Below are 18,225 nucleotides of genomic sequence, written 5' to 3' on the forward strand. Positions count from 1 at the left end.
AGGACTTAAAATGAATAAACAAGGAAAAAAGCGTCATTCTAAGAAGGCAGCAACCTTATGACTTTTTTTTTCTTCTGTGGTTTGCCGACTGCTCGGCACCTATGAGAGCACACATCTAAAACGGCAGGGGGGGGGGGGGGGAACATGGTCCTAGGGGAAACCACCAGCCTGGAAGCTAGTCTGCAACTTGCTGGAGCGCAGTTCCTTCCCTGGGCCTGGCTGGAGATGAATCAGCTGCTGCGCCCGAGTGCGGGACAGATGTGGGGCGGGGAGCGAGCGGGAGGCCGCCCGTTAGAGGGCCGCGGCGTCCTAGCATTTGAAGGATTGTTTGTTGCTGGGATTGGTGGCTCGGATCCGTTGGTGAACTGGAGAGGAGGGAGGAGAGACGCAGGGAGGAGGAGTCGGGGGCCGGCCGACGCTGCGACTCCGAGGTCTGAGTGGCAGGAGCCTAGTCTGGAAGCGGGCGGTTACTGGGGAGACGCTTTGTTTGCTAACTTCGAAAGCTGCTTCGGCTGCCTCGGCGGCTTTCGAAGCCACTCAACAAAACACGCCTTCGGGTCGGCTTAACCCTCCCCCTGCCCGCTTACAGAAGCCCGGCACAAAAATGTTTCCGTCGGCGTGCTTATCCTTGGCCACGCGGTGGCTCTCATTAGGTACACAAAGGTATCTTTTTCCTCGTCGAAGTGAGCTTGGCTAATTACTGCGATTCTCAGGCAACCGGGATGGAAACCGAGAGTTGAAGCGACTTTATAGGTAGAAAGCAGACTTTACAGGGGGAGGGGGAGGGGCGGGGAGAATTAAAAGCCTCTTTCAAATTGCAAAGAGGAAAAAAAAAGCCGAACTTTAAACTCTCTTGCTGGAGGTCCGGCTTGATCCGGCCAATGCTCACCTTTTGCTCGAACGAATCCTATCAAAACTGTTATTAAATCTGGAGAGATGCTCCCAAGAGGAACACGGGCACCATTCCGTGTGAGGGCTCTCCAGTGGATTCTCCGACCTCCATCCCCACCCCCAACCCCACCCCCATGGCCTGTCTCAAACTTGTTTGGGGCTTTGGATTGTTGTTGCATTCTGGGAAGAAAGTGCCTGGAGTCTGCATAACACAGGGAAGAAAAACAGCCCAAAAAAGTGGGCTCGGAAAAACCAGCAATTGCTTAGGATATTTTTTGTTTATTTGCTTTTCTCAAGGTGGAAAAACAAGTTTCAATTCTGGCTCTGTCAGTCCCTTTATGTCCCAGGCAGGGCCTCTCCATAAAACTGTTCCAATGACTTTTGAGTTCCTTTTCAGTGCTAAAAGAAATGATATGGATTCGCTTTTGCTGCCTATTATTTGCTGAATTCATATTCATGTTAAATTGGAAAATTATGTGAGTAAAAGTGAGAAAGTGCTTTCGTGCTGGAGAAGGCTGCCGATAAACGTTTTTCACCATTATTTATTTTTTTCCCTCCAGGCACACATAGTTCCATTTGGTGTCATCTTTTGAAGCTGCCTCAAGGCCAAGAAAAGACACAGAGTTGTGTAAGTTAAGTTACTCTTCACAGCCTGCAAACCCTTCAAAGGCAAAAACTCAGAAACTTAGAAAGGTAAATGAGCCAGGAAAGTGTGTCAATATGTGCAGTTAATTTTTATATCTATACCAGGTCTATCAAGCTATCAGAGAAGTATTTACTTCATTCATCTACTGAACAGCCATTGATGGGACACAGTTTCCCTCCAGCAAGAATGGCGTCTCACAGTTGCTGGACCCCTTTGGCTTCTAGTCTCTGGGGAGCAGATACTTTTATGAAGTATGCACACTGCAGGGCTCCAAACACCACGCTATAATCATCTTTTCACATCTCAGGTCAGAGGGTCTTGGGCTGCTTAAGGGAGAAGTTGGCCATTGTCTTTTCAAGGGCCTGGGTTACAACCATCTTGTGGTGATTTTATCTATCAGGATTTCTCTCCTCGCCTCAGTTACATGAATAATGTAAAACTGTGCTACTACTTTTGTTTGTAATCACTTTTCTCCTGGGCACTTCCTTTCTCAGTCTTTTCCCCTCTCTAGTCCAGTCCTCATTGCTCACTACCTACAGGGGGTTTGGAATCAAGGGGGCAGAGCAAAAAGATTATTTGTGGAGCACAGCTTTCCCCCCCTTTATTCTCAACAGCATGGATCTGTATTATGCTTTCCAGTTTATGAAACACTATTTTTTTAAGTTTATTTTTTTGAGAGAGAGAGAGCGAGCCGGGGAGGGACAGAGAGAGAGAGAGAGAGAGAGAGGGAGAGAGAGAATCTCAAGCAGGCTCTGCACTGTCGGCACAGAGCCTGATGTGGGGCTGGAACTCATGAACTGCTAGATCATGACCTGAACCGAAACCAAGAAGGGACACTCAACCGGCTGAGCCACCCAGGCACCCCAGAACACTTATTTAAATTATCTCGTTTAATACATGAACTCTAAGTGGGTTATTTTTTACCCCTTAAAGTCAAGTAACAACAAATATAACAGAACTGAAAGGTATAAAACCAAGTGTTGGACATAGATTATTTGGCTTTAAATCAGGTGATCTCTGTCATTCTTTGGAGGGGTGAAAAGCAGAGACTGACTAACCACAGATTACACACCAGGGCCTCCTGAATGGGGGTGGGGAGGGAGTGGTGGGGGGGGTGGTTCTAAAATCCCCCTCTTCTCTGAAATCTATCTGTAGTTTTGCAAGCGGCTGTCTTCCAACCTGCCTTTTTGTACTTTTCTTTCCCTTTCCCCATTTTTAAATTAAAAAAAAAAAGTTATTCTCAAAACTTCAGTAAGAAAGCCATACAAAGTGAAACATGAAAGCTCTCTTACTTGTCCCCTTCACTTCCCCTAGGCACACATGTGTAGGACACACACTGTTACTTTTTGTTTTCAAGTCCCCTCCGCCGTGGCTGGGCCCACTCCACTCTGCTATAAGTCTCGCTGTTTTTCACCAGTCAAAATTTGGCTTAAATGTCACCTCAGAGAAGTCTTCTGTGACCGCTTGACCTGAATTTAGGTTCCCCCCCACCCCCACCATCTAGTTCAGGGTTTCTCAACCACAGCCCTATTAATATTTGGGGTTGGATAATTCTTTGTTGTGGGGGCTGTCCTGTGCATTGTTAAGCAGCATCCCTGGCTGCTAACCAACACTTGCCTGTAACACCCTCCGCACCAAGTTGTGACAAATAAAAACATCTCTAGACATTGCCAGATGTCCTCCAGAGGGGATGGAAACGGTGTGGAGGAAGGGAGGAGGCAGGGATTGCCGCCGGTTGAGAACCACAGATCTACGCTCAACTGTTTCTTTGTTTCTTGCATAGCCACAATTTTTAATTATTTTGCTTATTTGACTATTAACTTGTTTATTTTCCTCTGATTCCCCTACTAAACTGTATGCTCATTATTAAATCTTCATGCACTGAGCACAATGCCTCACCCATCATAGGTACCCAATAAATATTTATTAAACAAAATAATGCATGAAAATGAGGCTCTAAGGGGGTGCACCTGGCTGGCTCAGTCAGTAGAGCATGTGACTCCTGATCTCAGGGTAGTGAGTTCAAGGAAGGAAGGAAGGAAAAAGAAAAAAATTGAGACTGTAAGAATCATTAATAAAAAGAATACAATCATTTATTAAATATAGCATGCCAGGGAGTATGCAAACACTTCACCTATTTAGTCTTATTTATTACTGAAAACAATCTTAAGACGTATTCCTTGTTATTACCCCATCTGACAGAGGAAGTTGTTGGAGTCTGGGGAAATGACGTAATTTGTCCTGTCATTCTGACCCCCGGTCAATGATCCAAACAATAATGATATTCTGCAATGTTTTTTTCATTTATGTAACAATTTGTTTAGTGATGAGTATTTAAATAATTTCTAATTTGTGACTAGTTAGTCAAATTATATTTGAAATATAAAAGCTATAAAAAGGTAGTCCAATTATATTTGAAATATTTAGCAATTGAGAGAACATGTGCATCATCCAATTCGAAGGAACTCCTCCTGATTGTAAACTCCTGTGTCTCAGCAGAATGTCAGCTTGTGTACAGATCTTTTGGGGCTTGAGTCCCTTTGTAGGAGTCCCTGGGAGGTGGTATGGTTGGGTCAAAGGCATGTGCATTCAAAATTTTCATAGATATTGCCAAATTAGCCCTCAAATCATCTTCCCTATTTAAAATCCCACCAAAGGGATGTGAGAAAACTTTTCTCTATGCCCTCACTAACACTGCATATTATTAATCAATTTCATATTTGTCAATCACCTAGGCAAATAAATGGCACCTAATTTTTATAAGGTTTACATTTCTTTGAGAAAGCGAGCACATTTTTGTGTATTTATTGGCCATTTTTATGTCTTCTTTTTTCCTATTTATGGCTTGTGTCAAATATTCTATTGTATTGGTTATTTTTATGTTCTTTTTTCTTCTTTTTTAAGAAGCAGTCTGTTTTGGGGTTAGCTTTAAAGCTCATCTAAAAAGAGTGAGTTAATGTTGAGGGAACAAGGTTAGGTGAAACAATAATGAAGGGAGGCAGCATGTCTGTTTTTAAAAAATATATATGTTGTTTGGAATAAGTACCATATTTATGCAGTAAGAATAGGAGTTCAGGAATATCATATCTGTTTTTAACATATTCCCTTTCTCCCCTTTCCATCAAAAGGGTTAATCTATTCACGTGTTTCCATTTTATCACCATTACCTCTTCCCAACACTGTGGAGGACCCATTTATAATAGCAATAAAATGATGAAATATCTAGGAATAAATTTAACAAGAAATATGTGCAAGTTTTATGAAGGAAACTTTAAAACCCTACTGAGGGACATAAAGGAAGCCTTCAGTAAAATAAAAGATATAATTTATTCTTTCTAGCAAGATTCAATAGTGAAGGTATAAAGATGTTTATTTTCCCCAAATCAATCTTTAAATTTAAAGCAATTTCCATTAAAATACCAAGAGGATTTTTAAAAACTGCCACAGTTCATCAAAATAAAATAGCTCGTAGGGCGCCTGGGTGCCTCAGTCGGTTAAGGGTTCGACTTCGGCTCAGGTCATGATCTCACAGTTCGTGAGTTCGAGCCCGCGTCGGGCTCTGTGCTGACAGCTCAGAGCCTGGAGACTGCCTCGGATTCTGTGTCTCCTTCTGTCTCTGTCCCTGCCCCACTCATGCTCTGTCTCTCTCTGTCTCTCAAAAAATGATTAAATGTTAAAAAAAAATTTTAATAAAATAAAAAAAAACAAAATTAAACAGCTCACAATAGCCAGGGAAATGGTGAAAGAGAAAAGTAGAGATGGAAGCCCCTCCAGATAAAGTATTTTATTTATGTATGTATGTATGTATGTATGTATGTATTTTTAAAGTTTATTTATTTTGAGAGAAACAGAGACAGCACAAGCTGGGGAGGGTCAGAGAGAGAGGGAGAGAAAGAGAATCCCAAGGAGGCTCTGCACCATGAGTGCAGAGCCGGACATGGGGCTCGAACTCACAAACGGTGAGATCTTGACCTCAGCCAAAACCAGGAGTCGGATGCTTAACCCACTGAGCCACCCAGGTGCCCCTAAAGTATGTTTAGAAGTTCATAGTAATTAAAATGTAAAAGTTTTGTACTGAGAATAAAAAAAAAAAGAAAAGAAAGAATCATGAGACAGATTAGAACATATACGGAGATTTAGATTTCGGCAAAGGGGTCTTTTCAGATCAGGGATAAATTGAATGAGGGCAATTGACTACCGTCAGTTAAAAATAAAGCTGAATCAAAAAAATAAAAATAAAAAAAAAATAAAGTTGAATCTTCCATCTCACCTTCTTTAACACAAATAAAATTCACCGGAATCAAAGATTAAAATGTTACAGTAATTAAAAAGGCACCTACACATGTTCTAGAACAGTGGTTCTCCAGGCATAGTGTGGGTGGCAATTTTTCCTCCCAGGGGACATTTGACAGTGTCTGGAAACATTTTTGGTGAGCACAACCAGAGAGCAGGGAATGCTACTGGCATCCAGTGGAAAGAGGCCAGGGATGCTGCTAGGCACCCTCCCCGCCTAGGACAGACCACAGCAAAAACTCCCCTGCCCACAGTGCCCAGGTTGACACAACCTGTTCTAGAAGAAGACATAAATATGATCTCGGAGTGAGAGAGGACTTTTTAGTCAGGCTGTAAAATCAAGAAACAATAAAAGATATAAACATAAATAAACTTAAATTTCAGGAAAAATTCCATACATTTTCCAAAAACAAAGAAAATGGGAAACAATGCTTGCAGCTCATGTCAAGCATATGACCAATTTACCTAATTTATGAAAAACTCATACAAACTGTAGGAAAGAAGAAAGAACTCTGCTTTTCTTTTCTTTTTTATTTTTTTAACGTTTATTTATTTGAGAGAGACAGTGCAAACAGGGGAGGGGCAGAGAGAGAGGGAGACACAGAATCAAAAGCAGGCTCTGCGCTCCGGGCTCCGGGCTCCAGGCTCCAAGCTATCAGTACAGAGCCCGATGCGGGGCTTGAACCCACGAACCGTGAGATCATGACCCGAGCCAAAGTCAGACGTTTAACTGAGTGAGCCACCCAGGTGCCCCAAGAACCCTGTTTTTAAAAAGTTGGGCAAAGTCTGTAGATAGGCAGTTCATCAGAAAAAGGTATTCCAAAAAAAAAGAAGAAAATTTTATGTGGAAGTCATTACAACAATGAAGTAAATTAGATTGAGTTGATATGGAAAGATTAATAAAATATATTGATAAGGGTTTTGGTTTTTTTTTTTTAGCAAGACAAAACAATTATTCCTTTTGTATAAAGTATTTCATGCCTATATATTTTGGAATGAAACTCAAATATTAAGAAAGTATTCACAACGGCTACTTTTGGAGGAAGAAAGGGAAGGGAATACTATGCATCATAAAGGGGCTATTACTTTTTTTCATCTTGTGCTTTTTTTGTACAAGCCTGAGAAGAGAGAGAGAGAGGTAAGATTGAGTTAGAGAGGCAAGCATGCAATCATTGACTGGTACAGAAGGCCTACATCATTTTATTTTACCTTCACTTACTCCTTCTTCAGCACTCTTCCTTTCTTTATGTATGTCTGCATTTCTCACCTGTACTTTCCTTTTCTCTTAAGAACTTCTTTTAACATTTCTTGCAAGGCAGGTCTACCATCATCATTTTTAATGACTAAATAATAGTCCATTGTAACTGTAGATATCATTTATGTACCAATCCTCCTATATTGGACATTTAAGTTTTGTTCTGGTTTGAGGTAGAGGGGATTTTTGAAGATCCTGTATAGAAATAAGCAGGGATCTAAAATAGGAGACTGAAGTTGTATTTGGGGCCTTTAAGTCTGGCTCTTTGGTCCAGGAGCCATGGGTGGTTAATCATTAGTAAGTGTGAATAACCCCCAGTGACACCCTGGGAGCTCATTATTCATTGCCTTTTACAGGACATAATAACAAAGGCTGTCAAACCATTTACATTGTTGAACTGGATGACCAAATCTGCAAAATTAGAAAGATTAATCCTGATGCAGGTAATTTTTACAGAAAATTTGGCCAAGCATTACAGCATGTAATGTAAATGTAAAAACAGGGCAAGATGCTTTTCCACACACCAAATTAATACATGCTATCGGTGTACGAATAGAGTCAGCATATCCCCTGAAAGGCATGGAACGTTTAAGTAAAGGCTTTCTCTTCTACTGGCATATTTGTAAAAGGGAACAATCTGTTATCTCCTGAAGTGTTTCAGCAGGCCTCCACAGGATGTCATGAAAAAGCAAAAACAATTCTTCCATATTACCTTAAAAGGCAGGAAAACATATTCATGTCCACGCTACTTAGATATACTTTATTTTTTAAACTTAGGCATATTTTATTTTTCCAACCCGTTTTGGAAGCTGTCCTCAGCAACACATTTACAGAGTAGATTAGCAGGGCTCCTCTTCCAGGGTGAAATAAATGTATAAATCATTCCCTATTTGGGGGCGCCTGGGTGGCTCAGTCGGTTGAGCTTCTAACTTAGGCTTAGGTCATGATTTTGTGGGTCAGAGTTTGAGCCCCGTGTCGGGCTCTGTGCTGACAGCTCAGAGCCTGGAGCCTGATTTGGATTGTGTCTGTCTGTCTGTCTGTCTGTCTCTCGCTCTCTGCCCCTCCCCCACTCATGCTTTCTCTCTCTCTCTCAAAAATAAACATTAAAAAAAAAATCAGTCCCTATTTTTCTCTTCCCTTCTGCTTGTGCTTGCCAACAATGCACACATGTGTCTACTAGTCCTGAATAAAAATTTTTAAAAGACCTGAAAAATAGCCAGGTGACCTCAGAAACAAAGACTTTGTCATGCCTAGAATGTCGTTGTTTTGCTTTTTTTACTTTCTATTATGGAAAATTGAAATATGTCTCATATGGAGATCCCAGTGTAAAGAATCCCCACATACCCATCACCTAGATGCAACAATTATCAACCCAAGGCCACACTCTTGCTTTATCTGTGTCCTCACATACTCCCTTCTCTCCTGTATTATTTTGAAGCAAATACCAGACATCATATCATCTCTGGATAAGCTCTTACAGTTAATGTTCTGGCTAGCAACTCCTTATTCCCTAGTTTAAGTGGTTTGTTTACTAATGGGACTAAGAAGTCCCAGAATTATGCCCTATTGTATTTTCCTTTCTAGCTATTTCTGTTCCTATGGTTAAACGTTCTCTTCTTGCCAGGGAGAACAATTACGTTTTATCCATAGATAGTATTTTAAGGCTTTTAGCTCTACTAGCCTCTTTTAGACCAATAACTGAGGTAAATTTTCTTTTTTGGACAGTCCTACCCTCAAATACTTATTTCCATTTCTCCTATTTGAACAGTCAGACTGTGTGTCCTGACTTTTTTTGGTTCAGGCAACATGTCCACCAAATCAGTATCTCACTTTGAGATCTCTAGAAATACCGTTTTATTTACTGACCCTAAAGAAATGAATTACTTTAAAAAATTAATGTCTACAAATGATTTTAGGGCCAGTTATTTCCTCTTTGGGTACTGTGTGTGTGTGTGTGTGTGTGTGTGTGTGTGAGAGAGAGAGAGAGAGAGAGAGAGAGAGAGAGAGAGAGAGAGAGAGAGAGAGACAAGAATAGGGAGATGGGGGAGTAAAGTCTAGAAAGCTTTGATACATCTAGTGTGGAGGTGTTTTCAGCCAGGACAGCCAGATGGTAACATGAAAACACACATGGGCCTTATTCCACAATGTAGAAACATAACATTCTGACCATTAGATTTGAAAACAGTAGTATTTCAGATAGCTGAGCTGTTTTTACTTTCTTCATCCCTCCCTTCCTTCTCTTTCTATCTCTCTTTGTCTCTGTCTGTCTGCCTGTCTCTCTCTCTCTCACTATTCTTGGACACATTATCCCTCATTGGAAACCAGCAATCTGTGATTTGTTCTAAATATTTTGTACTTTGCAAGAATCCCATTTAGTTTTAAACATTAAACAAAGCAACCATTTCAAAAAATGTTCCAGATTTCATGAATTAGGTTCACTTTATTTTCATCTAATAAAGTCCTATGTTCATCTACCAGCTTCTTTATGGGAAAGAGTATAGAAAAATCCTACACAAACTTCTACTTCATCAGTCACTGGTCGCTTCTTATTTGTCTGATTGCAAAGTGCATTTTTCAAATGGATTAATTATTCTGTAACCAGTGCGCTTTGCCTTCTGTTGACATTTTGCGGAGCCTCCAAGAATTCTTGAGACACCCCCCACCCCCAACCCCCAGTCTGAGATACAAGCCCTTCTGTGTAGCTTTGGAAATCCAATTCACAAAATAAAGCCCCCGTTTTTTCATACTAATGATATTGTTTAGGAAAATTTCCTTTCTGACAGAACTTAAACGTACATTTGTTTTTCCCATTTCTCGCTCTTGAACCTCCCAAAATACGTATCTTATTTTGTAAATTGTAACTTGCATGAAAAATGCAAAAAAAAAAAACACACAAAAAAAACAAAAACCAACAAAACTCACCCTCTAATCCAGTAAAAAAAAATCACGCGAATTTAGTTTGTTAGACTTCAAGTTGGGTAAAGAAGATTTCACGAAGTTATTGTTAAGGAATCTTTATCTGGTAACATGTGGTCTAAGCTAGGAAAAAAACTTACAATCCTGGCAGGGGAAGTTGACATTCATTCCTCATGTATTAGCCCATGAGTTGTAGGATAGAAGCCTCCCCCCGCCACCCCACCTCCAATCACACAGAGCAGTCATCCCAGCTACAGATTGCTCTTGAGAAACAAAGCCTAGAAGGATTGGGGGACATTCAGGAGTTTGTACTCTTTCTTCCACATTAATAAAATTGAAGATTTATTTTCTTTTACCTCGGGGCCTCTAGAGCTACACTCTAACCATCCACTCCAGACATTATCCCAATGGCATAGAAACAAATCAAAAATAAAATTGGGTACTTTTAGGATTCAGCTTCATTTGTTATATCGTCTGTTTATCACCCTAAATGTAAATAATGCCTATACCCACGCTGTGAGATTATGCCGCCCTCTCTCTTGCAGTTTACTGCAGTGAGCTTGGACTTACTTTTATCATCATAAACACCAGTAGGTGTTATTTTTTAAGTGAAAGACCTTGGTATCAGGTTCTAGGTACAATGAGAGGTTCTGCATGGAAACTGAAATAGTGGTATTCGTCACTTGGCAAACATTGGCAAAAAATGGCAAATATTCTTGATTGCTCACTATGTGTAAAGTGTTAAGCTGGTTGATATGAAAGCTAAGCAAGTGAAGAACAATAGATAATGTGCTTGGGAGTTCAAAGGAGGAGAAAAGAGGAGTAGTGCAGTGAATTTCAAAAGTGGAAGAAAGTAGGATTGGCAAGGATTTGAGGAAAAGGAGGCCTTTTGTTCAAAGCTGGTGAGAGAACAGCTCACCAATGTATGTCTGAAGTCTTAAAAATGGGTGCACTCTTCGGGGGATTTATTCTAAGGTTCAGTGGTCTAATTTGGCAGATACAGAAAGCAGGTTCGTGGAAGGTAAGCTTTGAAAGGTATACTGAGGTCAAACTGCTAGACTGAGGTGGGGGTACGGGGCCTCATTCTGTAGGAAATGAAGACCTTTTGGCAACACTTCTGGAGGACGAAGTTCACGGTTGTCTCCAGAATGAATCAGAGGCAAAGAGTCTGGTTATTAGGCTTTTAAAAAATTGAAGGCCTGACATTTCATTGTGGCTGTGAAAGGGTACTTGAAGTTTCTAAAAAATAAGACAAGATTTATTGTGCCTTGATATTTGATGCTGTACAGTGTTACTATAAACACTTAAAGCATAGAAGACACTTTACCATTGTTTATACTATAAAAAAATAATGAGTAACCTAGATGAGAACACGAGCCTACTTCAGGCCAGGCTGGTGCCAGAATTCAGACTGCCTAAGTCGGCTATTTTACTTTGCTTTAATTTTCCTGTTCACACTGCAGAGGTCAAAGGGTGCAACAGGGAAAGGCTTGCAAAATGCTTGATTTCTCAGGGTCACCATCCTTGGGATGGCGGCAAGCAGGCTGTTGGCTCATTACTGTAGTGACTGAGATTACTTCCTGAGCCAGCTCGTAACTATTATTTAAATAGGCTGTTTCTTACTGTGATTGGCAAGATGTTACAAGATCCCTGGTCCGGAAGGAGGCTGTTCCTTAAATGTTTTGTTGAATGAACCTGCAGTTTGTAATCAGTTCTGGGGAAGGAGCGCTGGTGTTGTGGGGTTAAAATATAAATCTGGGGCTGTCAACCCTCATTCCCTTTTTTTGTATGTGTGGTAAAATGCACATAATGTAAAAATGACCATTTTAAGCAATTTTAAGTGTACAATTCAGCGGCATTAAGTACATTCACAGTGTTGCAACCAGCACAGAACATTTTCCTTGATACTAAGCTGAAAGTCCATACCCACTGAACACTAACCCCCATTTGCCCCCTCCCCAGCCCCTAGCAACCTCTATTCTACTTTCTATCTGTATGACTTTACTACTTTACTACTTATATGAGGGTATAAGTCAATCATATAGTATTTGTGCTTTTGAGTCTGGCTTAGTCCACTTAGTATAATGTCTTTAAGGTCCACCCATGTTAGAACATATGTCTGAATTTCATTATTTTCTCATTTACTTTTGTTTTGTGATTTTTTATTTTAATATACTTTCAGCCTTATCAAAAAAAAAAAAAAAAGTAGTAAGAATAGTACAAAGCAGGGGCACCTGGGTGGCTCAGTTGGTTAAGCATCTGACTTCAACTCAGGTCATGATCTCGCGGTTTTTGAGTTTGAGCCCCGCGTCGGGCTCTGTGCTGACAGCTCAGAGCCTGGAGCCTGCTTCGGATTCTGTGTCTCCCTCTCTCTCTGCCCCTTCCCTGCTCTCTCTCTCTCTCTCTCAAAAATAAATAAACATTAATTTTTTTTTAATTTTAAAAAAGAATAGTACAAAACACTCTCATATACTCTTCACCACCCAGATTCTTTAGATTTGGTTCATTGTTCACACACACACAATCATTTCCCACATATATATCCATTTTCCTTGAATGAGTTGAGAATAGGTTGCCGATATGTTACCGCTTGAGCACAAAATACTTCAGTGTGTATTTCCTAAGAACAAGGACTTCCTCTTACAGAATACAGTTATAACATTAGGAAACTAACATTGATATAATGCTATTACCTAAAATATGGACCAAATTCATATTTTGCTAGTTGTCAAAAAATGTTTTTCATAAGAAAGCAAAAATTTCTAGACTTAAGACCCAATCTAGAATCACACATTTTATATAGTCAGTATATCTCTTCAGTCTCCATTCATCTGGAACAGACTGTCTTGGTCATTCATGACTTTGGCATTTTTGAAGAGTAAAAGCCTCTTATTTTCCAGCAGCACACTCACTTTGGCATTTTCTCATGTTTCCTCATAATTAAATTGAGGCTGGGCATTTTAAAAAATTTATTTAAATCCAAGTTAGTTAACATATAGTGTACTAATGATCTCAGTAATAGAATCTACTGACTCATCACTTACATATAACACCCAGTGCTCATCCCAACAAGTGCCCTCCTTAATGCCCCTCACCCATTTAGCCCATCCCCCCACCCAACACCCCTCAGTTTGTTCTCTGTATTTAAGAGTCTCTTACGGTTTGTCTGCCTCTCTCTTTTTATCTTATTTGTCCTTCTCTTCCCGTATGTTGATCTGTTGTATTTCTTAAATTCCATGCGAGTGAAATCATGTATCTGTCTTTCTCTGACTGACTTATTTCACTTAGCCTAATACACTCTAGTTCCATCCATGTTGTTACAAATGGCAAGATTTCATTCTCTTTGATTGCAGAGTTATATTCCATTGTATATATTTACCACATCTTCTTTATCCATTTGTCAGTCAATGGACATTTAGACTCTCTCCATACTTTGGTTATTGTGGATAGTTGAGCCTGGGCATTTTTGACAGATGTATCACAAAAAGTGACATTATGTCCTGCTCAGTACATCATATTAGGTGGCACTTGATTTCAGTGCTGACTTGTAATGTTAGCTTTAATTATTTGGTTAAGGTGGTGTCTAATCCATTATGATTCTAGCTTGAATCAAATATTACTGTCATATTTATCAATTTCTCACACCATAATTTCTTTTACATTTATTTGTTGGCATTCTACTATTGTTGGCATTCTACTAAGAGCTTTTCCTTTCCCCATTTTTTTGCTTGCTTGTTTATTTATATCAATATAGATTTGTGGAGTCCTTCTATTCAGTGGGTTATAACTGATCACTGTTACTTATTTTGATGATCAGATTGTCTCCTATTTGGCCAGTGGGAGCTCCTCAAACTGACTCCCTTATCCTTTTGACTTGACACTGTCTTTTTTTTAGGACTTTCTTGTTTTCTGGTATGGGACCCATATTGATTTTCAGTGACCTGGCCCTGGAATCAATCATTTCTCCAAGAAATGCTAGTTATTTTCAGTAGAGAAAGTATTTAGAAACCAAGACCTGGGCTCTAAGTGTGCTTAGAACTACTGGAGTGTCAGTACTTTTAAGACCTATGAGAGGAGGCAGAGATAGAATGCACACAGAGACGTGCATGCACACATCCACACTCACACACGCACCCATACATATCCACACTCACACACGCACCCATACATATACACACCCATATCCACATACAGAAAACCATGAATTCGTACTGATACCTTCAATTTCAATCCAACACCACAGGACTCATTCCAGTCCTCCTGGTATTCACAGTTTTATGCTCTTCTCTGACAGGGAGAAAACTGTGTCCCCTTGCTCTCAAGGCAATTAGCACATGTTCAATTCTGGAATACATCAGCCACACCTCTGTGAAGAACAAACCTACTATTATTTCTTTTTTAAGTTCATTCATCCATTTTGGGGGAGAGAGAGAGAGAGAGAGCACAAGCAGGGCAGGGACAGAGAGAGGGAGAGAGAGAATCCCAAGCAGGCGCTGTCAGCACAGAGCCCAACATAGGGCTCTATCTCACAAACTGAGATTATGACCTGAGCCAAAATCAAGAGTCCGACACCATCCAGGCACCCCCAAACCTAATATTATAATTCAATTTTATTTATTTGTTTGTTTGTTTATTTATCTATTTTAGTCTGAGGGTATAAGGTCAAAATACTGCATTCAAAAGTTTACTTGAGTTAGTTCTCTGTTCAACCCTCTTTAACATGACTGTTATTCTTTTGAAATACATTTAGGTTTATTTTTGAAATTCATATTCTATTTTATGGTTGCCCCACATTCTTTTGACTCTATCATCATTTTTTTTTGTATATGAAACATTAGCATGGTTCCAAAATCAATACTAAGTGAAAAGTTTACCTAGAGAAGGGTCAATCCTGCAGGTTCCTCCTACCATGTAGGTAACCCCACTAGGTTAACCCAGATTATTGTTTCTAGTCTTTCCTGTGTTTCTTTTTGCAAAAAAATAATTAGATATATGTATATTTCTTTATTATAACAATAGACAGTACACTACAGATCAGCAATTTTCAAACTTTTTAGTCTCAGGGTCTCTTCACGCTATTAAAAATTATTGAAGAAACAAAGAGCTTTTGTTTATGTGGGTGACATCCATTATATTTACTGCATTAGAAGTTAAAATTGAGAAACTGTAAAAACATTTACTAGTTCAACTAAAATTAACAGTAATAAGCTCCTAAAATGTAAATATATCATATTTTTTGTGAAAAATGATGCCACTTTCTCAAATAAAAAAAATAGAAGATGGCATTGTTTTATATTTTTTTGCAAATCTCTTTAATGTCTGGCTTAATAGAATACAGCTGGCTTCTCTGCTTCTTTAAGTGATCTCTTGCAGTATATTGTTTAGGTAGAAGCATATAAAGAAAACCTAGCCTCAAACAGATCTGTTGTTGGAAAAGGGAAGAGTATTTTTAACAGTGTTTTCAGATATTGTTCATGTCCTCTGATACTACTCTAAACACAATAGTGATGAATGAAAAACAGTTATAAATATGGCATATATTAATTCAACTATATCAATAATCACTTTAGGGGTGCCTGGGTGGCTCAGTCGGTTAGGTGTCTGACTCACTCAGGTCACGATCTCACGGTTCGTGGGATCGAGCCCCACATCCCCACATCAGGCTCTGTGCTGACAGCATGGAGCCTGTTTGGGATTCTCTCTCCCTCTCTCTCTCTCTCTCTCTCTCTCTCTCTCTGCCCTTCCCCTGCTCACACAAGCTCTCTCTCAAAATAAATAAATAAACATCAAAAAAAAAAAAAATATGTTCTGGAAATCACTCACTATCAGTTTATAGATATCAACCTTACTATTTTTTTTTTTAACAGTTCCAGAGTACTCCATTGTATAGGTGTACCATACTTCAATTATTTTCTTATGTTTGGACATTTAGGGCGTAATTACAAATAATTTTGCAATGAACAATCTCATGCATATTTGTTTTCATGTTACTGAAGATGTATGCTGAAGATAACTTCCTGGATGTGCAATTGCTGTGTCAAAAATAAATATGTGTCTGTTTTGTTGGATATTGCCAAATTCTAGTTCACAATGCAAATACCAATTTGCATTTCTACCAGCAATGAATAGGAGTTCCTGTTTCTTCCCAACCTCACAACAAACTATAATGCAGAAGACAGACACATAAATTAATGATATATTAAACCCATAGGCTATCTCTGAAGCTGACACCAACGTTTTCTAAGAAATTTCTTTTCAAATACCAGCCTATGGGATGATTGGATTAAGTAGACCCTAGTCAAAGCTGGGCCAGATTCCCTATTCTGGAAACTCTGGAATTAGAACAGAGGTCCCATTCTGTCTCTGTTAGGAAATGATGTAAAAAGTTGGGGCCAACTCAATCACATTGGGTCATATACCAACCAAAGCAGAGAAAACTGGTCTGTAGAAGCATAGATGAGAATAACCTCATTTCCTGATATCTTCTCTAATTCCCATTTTAGATCCTGCAAGGGCTGGTTGAACTTAGATTCCAAGTAGATTATAGTAGAGATTGGATTATAGTAGAGACTTGCTACACATTATTATTCCCTGATATTATTGTTGCTGATTGGCTACTTATAATAAAAAGAATCACAATGAAGGAAAAGAGTTACAATGCAATGAGATATGATAGTTGATCAGAAGCTTGCATTAATTAGGCTATAAGCTTTATTTGCTCTAACAAAGACCCAAATAAACATGAAAGAGATGCATTTCTCTCTTTATCAGTTTGAACATAAGCACTCCAGGGCAACTCTGAGGTGCTGAGGGTCACACCCCTTCTATTTTGTTATTCCACCGTGGCTGCTCTCTTGTAACCTACAATGCCTACTTCAGCTCTTGCTTCCTCAAGAGAGGAAGGAATAAGGGAGCCATGCCTATTTCTTTTAATAGCTTAAAAATATATGGTATATATGAATTCTTGTCACATCCCATTAACTAGAAGCAAGTTACATGTTCAAACCCAGCTATGCTAAGGAGGTTGAGAAATATAGCCTTTGACGGAATGACCATATGCTAATCTAAAATTTGATAATTCTATTGCTAGAGGGAGAGGGGAAAATGCATACAGTCTCAGCCACAACCCACCCACGATAACCCAATTACACACACTCAGCCTTCTTCCTACATATAAAACACACTTGTCCCCTGTTCAAGTGAAACAACCCAAATTTCCATCTGGCCACTGCATTCAGTTCAAAATCTAGGATCTCTGTGACATGCATTCCCCCATCAGGACTCTCTGGGACTGTTTCATGTGAGCATCTTCTGAAAAACAGATTATCTGTCCTCCCCACCTCCACTCACCAAAAAGAGTGATGAATTAGGAATGGGATCCTAAGAAACTTCTTTTGGAAAAACAAAGAAAGGGAAGGAAACAGCAATCATTGAACGGCAATGGTGTAATGCTTGCTAAGGCGAAAGGCTCCCTGCACTGGCAATTAAGTGTGTTTCTCCATTAGACTTGAGCTCTGCCAGACAATCTCCTTCTTTATTGCTCACTGTGGCCTTCAGCTTTGCCTCTGAAAGGTTCTTCCATCAATCATGCTTCATAGCCACATCTGAAGTGGTATTGAAGGGTAATGCTCTTGTGTAGGTTCAGTTGTGGGAGCCCTGGGGATTGCTTTAGGGGTTGAAGAATTACTAGTTCTTGAGGGCCAGTCTTGTGGATTCTTAATACATTTCTGGTATATTTCCTTCCATTCAACTCCATGGTCAAGTAACCACAACCACACATCATGTCTGGAAAGCCCGAAGAGTCTCCTCTTTTACACACATGGCTCACACCCGCACTCAAAATATGATGGATAACCTGATGCTATGTGAAGCAACTGGCTTAGGTTGGGAAGCAACCAAACTTTATTAATCTGGCTGGCTCCTGTTGACTGGTAAAGAGCACATGAGAAAGGTTTCACCAAACCTCCCTCCTTAGAAATGTATTCCATTTCACTCTGCTTTCAAACCTAACTCTTGCCTGGACTCATCCCTCTCATAGGACTTAGCGAAAGACAGAGAAAGCAGTCAACATACATAAACATTCTGACCTTCCTCAAACACTTCTCCTCGAGCTGTGAGCCTGACTGGATGAGCACTGCCTTCCAAGATATTGCAGGACATAATTTGTCTGAAATTAATACAGCTACTGCCGCTTTCTTTTGGGAGGGTTTAACATGGTATATCT

At 39.7% G+C, this 18,225-nt stretch overlaps 1 long non-coding RNA gene across 2 annotated transcripts in view; it reads left to right on the plus strand.

Moving 5' to 3' along the window:
- Positions 1-279: 279 nt before the first annotated feature.
- Positions 280-18,225, plus strand: part of LOC122203538 — a 51,530-nt gene continuing 33,584 nt past the window's right edge. Inside the window, exons 1-2 of one of the 2 annotated variants that reach the window (XR_006195231.1) lie at positions 280-753; positions 1,452-1,584. This is a non-coding gene — a long non-coding RNA (uncharacterized LOC122203538). The remainder of the gene's footprint in view (positions 754-1,451; positions 1,585-18,225) is intronic. The other variant, XR_006195230.1, reaches the window with a different exon arrangement.

The sequence above is a fragment of the Panthera leo genome, chromosome D3, assembly GCF_018350215.1.
Source record: "Panthera leo isolate Ple1 chromosome D3, P.leo_Ple1_pat1.1, whole genome shotgun sequence".
Classification (NCBI taxonomy): domain Eukaryota; kingdom Metazoa; phylum Chordata; class Mammalia; order Carnivora; family Felidae; genus Panthera; species Panthera leo.